The following is a 7,114-nucleotide window of genomic DNA, read 5'->3' as shown; positions in this document are numbered from 1 at the left end:
AACCTCTGCCTCCCAGGTTCACGCCATTATCCTGCCTCAGCCTCCCGAGTAGCTGGGACTACAGGCGCCCGCCACCATGCCCGGCCAATTTTAAAAATATTTTTAGTAGAGACGGGGTTTCACCGTGTTAGCCAGAATGGTCTCGATCTCCTGACTTCATGATCCACCCGCACTGGCCTCCCAAAGTGCTGGGATTACAGGTGTGAGCCACCGCACCTGGCCCCACTTTGCTAGTTCTTAAAACATTTAAAGCTAAACCTCAAGGAGTGTGAAAAAGTGGTTAGGGTATCCATAAACGATCTGGTGCTGGGGCACTTCTGACCCTGGGGAGGAATTAAGTGACTCAGTCAGTGGTCATGTGGCTGAGAGGCACGGCCAGTAGGGACTCTGACAGTCACCTTTCTTCTTCCTTCAACCAATCTCCAGGTTAGAAGGTGAAGGAAGTTATTTGCAGCATCATTAGCAATTTCTTTTCCACCTCCACCTGTAACAGCCAAGGCACAAGATACTGAAGAAGCAAAGAGGCCTGATGCTTCTGGTGAATCAGTCGGAAGAAGAATCATATCTAAGGTAGACAAGATATCCAAGACATCCACTGTCTACACACACACAAACACACAACTCTTTAACTAAATTCACATTTGTATCTGGTGTTTCCATGCTATAGTGGCTTAACTGGTAATTCTGTAACACAAACATGGAGGTCATAGAGGCTTTCAATAATACAGCTAAGGACTCATATTTCCTATGCTTTTAAAATTATCTTTTTAGGCTGGGCACAGTGGCTTACGCCTGTAATCCCAGCACTTTCCAAGGCCAAGGTGAGCGGATTGCTTGAGTTCAGGAGTTTGAGACCAGCCTGGACAATATGGTGAAACCCCTTCTCTACAAAAAATACAAAAATTAGCCAGGCAGGGTGGTGCAGGCCTGTAGTTCCAGATACTTGGGTCGGGGGGTGGGGTGGGGTAAAAAGGCAGGAGGATCACTTAAACCCAGGAGGTTGAGGCTGCAGTGAGTCAAGATCATGCCATTGTACTCCAGCCTGGGTGACAAAATGAGACCCTGCTTTAAAAAAAAAAAAAACACACACACACTTTGGGAGGCTGAGGCAGGTGGATCACTTGAGGTCAGGAGTTTGAGACCAGCCTGGCCAACATGGTAAACCCTGTCTCTACTAAAAATACAAAAATTAGCCAGGTGTGGTGGCTGTGCCTGTAATCCCAGATACTTGGGAGGCTGAGGCAGGAGAATTGCTTGAACCGGGAGGCAGAGGTGGCAGTGAACCAAGATTGCGCCACTGCACTCCAGCCTGGGTGACAGAATGAGACTCTGTCTCGAGACCATCCTGGCTAACACGGTGAAACCCCAAAAAAAAAAAAAAAAAAACAAATAATATAATAAAATAATATATGCATAGTTTCAAAGAAAAAAAAAAAAAAAAAATTATCGGCATGGTGGCTTGCACCTGTAATCCCAGTACTTAGAGAGGCTAAGGCAGGAAGATCACCTGAGCACAGGACTTCAAGATCAGCCTAGACAACATAGAGAGACCTCCTCTCTACAAAAAGTTTTCAAAAATAGCTGGGCTTGGTGGCATGCGCCTATGGTCCCAGCTACTTGGGAGGCTCAAGTAGGAGGATCACTTGAGCACAGGAGGCTGTAGTGAGCCATGATTGTGCCACTGCACTCCAGCCTTGGGTAACGAAGAGACCCTGTTTCACTAAAAAAATTTTTTTTTCAATTTATTTTTAAAAATTGTGGTAAAATATATGTAACATTAAAATTTACCATATGCAACTGGGGTAGATATAAGTCATAAGCAGTACTGGAGAGTAGTCTGACAGTAATTGAAAATGAAAGAGCAGAAAAGAACCTCAAAAGATTATTATGCCTAAAAATCTGCTGCCAGATTGGTTAAAATTATGTAAGACATATGCGCTTCTTGAAGATTCCTAAAAATGAAGATTTACAAGCCTATCTAGTTAAGCTCTTCTACGCATTTAACTGTGTCCCATGTACTAGGTGAGGCAGCATGATGTCATGGGAAAAGTCCAGGACTTGGAATCAGGGCAAGTGTAATTGTGTCCTGGTTCTGCCTGTTTTTAAGTGGGTGAACATAGACAAGTTACCTAACCTTTCACACTCACTGTGTCTCCCCATGTTTTTTCTTTTTCTTTTTTTTTTGAGATGGAGTTTCGCTCTCATTGCCCAGGCTGGAGTGAGTGCAATGGCGTGGTCTCAGCTCACTGCAACCTCTGCCTCCTGGGTTCAAGTGATTCTCCTGCCTCAGCCTCCTGGGTAGCTGGGATTACAGGCGCACGCCACCATGCCCAGCTAATTTTTGTGTTTTTAGTAGAGATGGGGTTTTGCCATGTTGGCCAGGCTGATCTCAAACTCCTGACCTCAGGTGATCTGCCCGCCTGGGCCTCCCAAAGTGCTGGGATTACACGAGTGAGCCACTGTGCCTGGTGGTAATTTCCTCATTTTAAAAATAGGAACAATAATAGCACCAACATTAGAATAGTGTTACAAGGAACAAATGAGGTAGAGTATAAGAAAAGTATATTGTGAAGTCCTATGTAAATGTTATTTTTCGACAAAGTTATAGTTTATATACATCTTCCACAGAAGGTTATCCCTTTTATGGCCATTTCTTTCTATAGTTTTTTTTTTTTTTCCATTTTTTCTCTTTGTAATCAATATTGACACTTTTTCTTTTCTCAGCATACATTGTATTGGTCATTGGACACCACTTTTTTTTTTTTTTTTTTTGAGACAGAGTCTCACTGTGTCACCTAGGCTGGAGTGCAGTGACACAGTTTCGGTTCACTGCAGCCTCTCCCTCCCAGGCACAAGCAATTCTCCTGCCTCAGCCTCCCAAGTAGCTGGGATTACAGGGGCCCACCACCACGCCTGGCTAATTTTTGTATTTTTAGTAGAGATGGGGTTTCACCATGTTGGCCAGGCTGATCTTGAATCCCTGGACTTCAGGTGATCTGCCCGTCTCAGCCTCCCAAAGTGTTAGGATTACAGGTGTGAGCCACCATATCCTGCCTAGACACCACTTTAAAATGGCTGTTTCATGTTACAGATTTAACTTGGGGGAGGCCAGCCTAATGAAAATTTATTATTTTCTGTGAGTCACTATATTTATAACTCAGGTCCTGGCTACCAAGTGAATGGTGGTGCCTGGTTTATGGTTTTGTGGGCTTACTGTCTAGTCTATTATCTGATTTGGGTAAGAGAATATAGATTTGCCCATAACTTAGCCAAATTTTAGAAAGCATACCTATTTATTAGAAAGAAAAAGTGTTAAAGTATGACCTATCAAGCTAGTAATAGCATATATTTGTAACAAACTGTAGAAATGATCCCTGAAAGTACAGTCTTAATGGCATATTTTTGGGCATCATATTCAATAAGATTTAGAGAAGCACAAATACATATAAGGCCCCTCTTCCTTGCTCAATTTCAACACCTGTTTTTTGTTTTGTTTTGTTTTGTTTTTGATTCACTAAAGGGGAAAATGGTGGGGTGGTCAGTCAGTGCCAGGAAGGTAGGTAGTTCATGATGGTTATGCTAATTTAGAATGAAGAAGTTTCATTCTAGATAGGACAATGAATCCAATACTCTTTTTTTTTCCTCCCTAGAGACAGGGTCTCACTCTGTTGGAGTGCAATGGTGTGATCATAGCTCACTGCAGCCTTGAACTCCTGGGCTTAAGCAATCGCCTCACCTCACCTTCCTAAGTGGCGGGCATGGTGGCATAAGCATGGTGGCGTGCACCTGTATTTTTTGTAGAGAGGGGGTCTTCTTGTGTTGTCCAGGCTGGTCTTGAACTCCTAGCCTCAAGAGATCCTCCTAAAATGCTGGGATTTCAGGCAAGAACATCCATGCCTGGCCTCAACACCTTTTAATAACAACTTGCTAGAGCCACAGAAGTTCTTCTGGAACTTAAGTCAGAACTGGAACATTGCTCTGTTAGAATGAATGAGCAGTAAAGTCAATAGAGAGCTACTAGAGTGTGCATTCCTGAAAGTCCTGAAGAATAGGTGAGTCCAGTTGCCAACACAGAGAAGATAGGGTAGGAACCAAAAAGGGGTTGTGGTTTGCTGAGAATCAGTCACTGGAATGTCAGGAAGAACATTCACACCAAGTCAGGGCCAAGTGAGCCAGAAATTAAGAGACCAAAAAAGATGTCTTACCAGGTCAAAAATTAGAGACTAAGATGAGTCACGCTGCCACGGGGAAAAAAGTGTATCCTTGGGTAAAATAGTGTATACAAACAAATGCTTCCTGGAAACTAGACTCTCCCTTTGGGTTAATGATCAAGAGTTTTCCATAGTCATTGTCTTTTTAAAAAATCAGGTATTTATTGAGCATATGTTGTATGCCATCAGCATTTTAAGAACTGTACTTGGACGTGCACGCACCCTGTCCCTCAACCACCGCTGCTGCCTCCTTCTTCTGTCACTCCTGGTGCCGCACTGTGTGTTCGTTCAGTGAGGAGCTGGTACCTCTTTTGTGAAGCAGCAGCTGAGAAGACTCTGGTATTTGCCACGGCCGAGGAAAAGCCCAAGGCATTGTCAATGAGGCAGCTCAGATTCCCATTTGACAGTCAGCCAATCAATGAAACAGACACACCTGCACAGGTGGAAATGGAGGATGTAGATATAATTGATGTGTTCCACCAGCAGATAGGAGGTGTCTACTGAAAAGGGAAACTGCTTCTTTATTCCAGTTCCCATTTTTTTATTGTACATAAAATAATTGGTATATGTGGATACACATATTGCATTTTTTTTTTTTTTTTTTGAGACAGAGTCTTGCTCTGTCACCTAGGTTGGAGTGCAGTGGCGTGATCTCGGCTCACTGCTACCTCTGCCTACCAGGTTCAAGCAATTCTCCTGTCTCAGCCTCCTGAGTAGCTAGGACTACAGGCACCCACCACAACCAGCTAATTTTTGCATTTTTAGTAGAGACGGGGTTTCACCATATTGGTCAGGCTGGTCTCGAACTCCTGACCTCAGGTGATGCACCCACCTTGGCCTCCCAAAGTGCTGGGATTACAGGAGTGAGCCACCACGCCCGACCCATATTGCATTTTTTAAACTAAATAGCAATGGTATGTTTTGATTGACATCAAGTGGAAGTGGGATGGGAAAAAATACTGATTCTGTGAAAATACCCGCTTTCTCCATTAGTGGCATGCTCATTCAGCTCTTATCTTTATATTCCAGTAAGTTATTTTGCTCTCACTGTTTTAACAAAGCAACATAAAAATCCTTGCATACCTTGTTCAATTGGAGAATTTTAATGTTTTTCATTTATCCTTGTTAAACCAAGGACAATTTTATAACTTTTTTGTATGCACCTGTTACACATAGGGCACTCTGTCTTGAAGTAGGGATAAATTACTCTGAAAAAAAAAAAATCATAGTTTTCCCTTCAAGTGTTTTGTTTAAATAAACTTCTTGTTTAAAATGAAAAAAAAAAAAAAGATATTTACTTGTATTATCTTTTAATCTTTACAACAACCCTATGCAGTAGATACTTTTATCTTCATTTTATTTTATTTTATTTGAGATGGAGTCTCGCTCTGTTGCCCAGGCTGGAGTGTAGTGGCATGATCTTGGCTCACTGCCAGCTCCGCCTTGCGGGTTCACGCCATTCTCCTGCCTTAGCCTCCCGAGTAGCTGGGACTACAGGCACCCACCACCATGCCTGGCTAATTTTTTCTATTTTTTAGTAGAGACAGGGTTTCACAGTGTTAGTCAGGATGGTCTCGATCTCCTGACCTCATGATCCACCCGCACTGGCCTCCCAAAGTGCTGGGATTACAGGCGTGAGCCACCGTGCCTGGCCTATCTTCATTCTATAGATGAAGAAACGGAGGCAAAGGAGGATAACAAGATTTTCCAGAGTTACTCATCCAGCAAATATTAGAGCTACGACTCCAATCCAAACTACCTAACTCTAGTGCTTGCACTCTAAATCACAATGGTAGGTGGCTCCCTGTAGTTTTAATTCACATTTATTATTTATCACTTCACTGGGCTCAGCCTACTCTTGAAAGAGATGGCCGAAGATATGCATCTATGTCCGGATATTATTATTATTATTATTATTTTTCGAGACAGAGTCTCATTCTGTTGCTCAGGCTGGAGTGCAGTGGCGCAATCTCGGCTCACTGCAAGCTCTGCCTCCCGGGTTCACACCATTCTCCTGCCTCAGCCTCCCGAGTAGCTGGGACTACAGGTGCCCACCACCACACCTGGCTAATTTTTTGTATTTGTAGTAGAGATGGGGTTTCACCATGTTAGCCAGGAGGGTCTTGATCTCCTGACCTCATGATCCTCCCGCCCTGGCCTCCCAAAGTGCTGGGATTACAGGTGTGAGCCACCACACCTGGCTTCATGTCTAGATATTATTAAGTCTCAGTTTTCTTGTTAAGAACGTAGTATTTGGGTCGGGTGCAGTGGCTCATGCCTGTAATCCCAACACTTTGGGAGGCCGAGGCCAGTGGATTGCTTTAGCCCAGTAGTTTTGAAACCACTTTGGACAGCATAGGGAGGCCCTGTCTCTATAAGAAATTTTAAAAATTAGCTGGGTGTGGTGGCACACTTGTGGACCCAGCTGCTGGGGGCATTGAGAGGAGGATCACTTGAGCCCAGGAGGTTGAGGCTACAGTGAGCCATGATCACACCACTGCACTCCAGTGTGGGCAACAGAGCGAGACTCTGTCTCAAAAAGATAGTATAAATAATAAAAAGAAAAAAGAACATAATATTTAATAAAATTTTGAAAAAGGACAACTTAAGGAAAAAAATCTTTAACTTTATCCCATTTGGAGTTTAAAAGCCTCTATGTAGTTTGCTGCACAAAAGCACTTGCAATTTTGTCATCAGAATTCTTCATGGTCAATTTTGCTCAATTTTGGATCTGTTTTTTTGTAGAAAATAAGTTGGCTGGGCACGGTGGCTCACGCCTGTAATTCCAGCACTTTGGGAGGCTGAGGTGGGCGTATCATGAGGTCAGGAGATGGAGACCATCCTGGCTAACACAGTGAAAGCCCGTCTTAACTAAAAATACAAAAAATCAGCCAGGCGCGGTG

The sequence above is a fragment of the Macaca thibetana genome, chromosome 7 (genome assembly GCF_024542745.1).
Source record: "Macaca thibetana thibetana isolate TM-01 chromosome 7, ASM2454274v1, whole genome shotgun sequence".
Lineage (NCBI taxonomy): Eukaryota > Metazoa > Chordata > Mammalia > Primates > Cercopithecidae > Macaca > Macaca thibetana.
Note: the sequence above shows the minus strand (reverse complement) of the source record.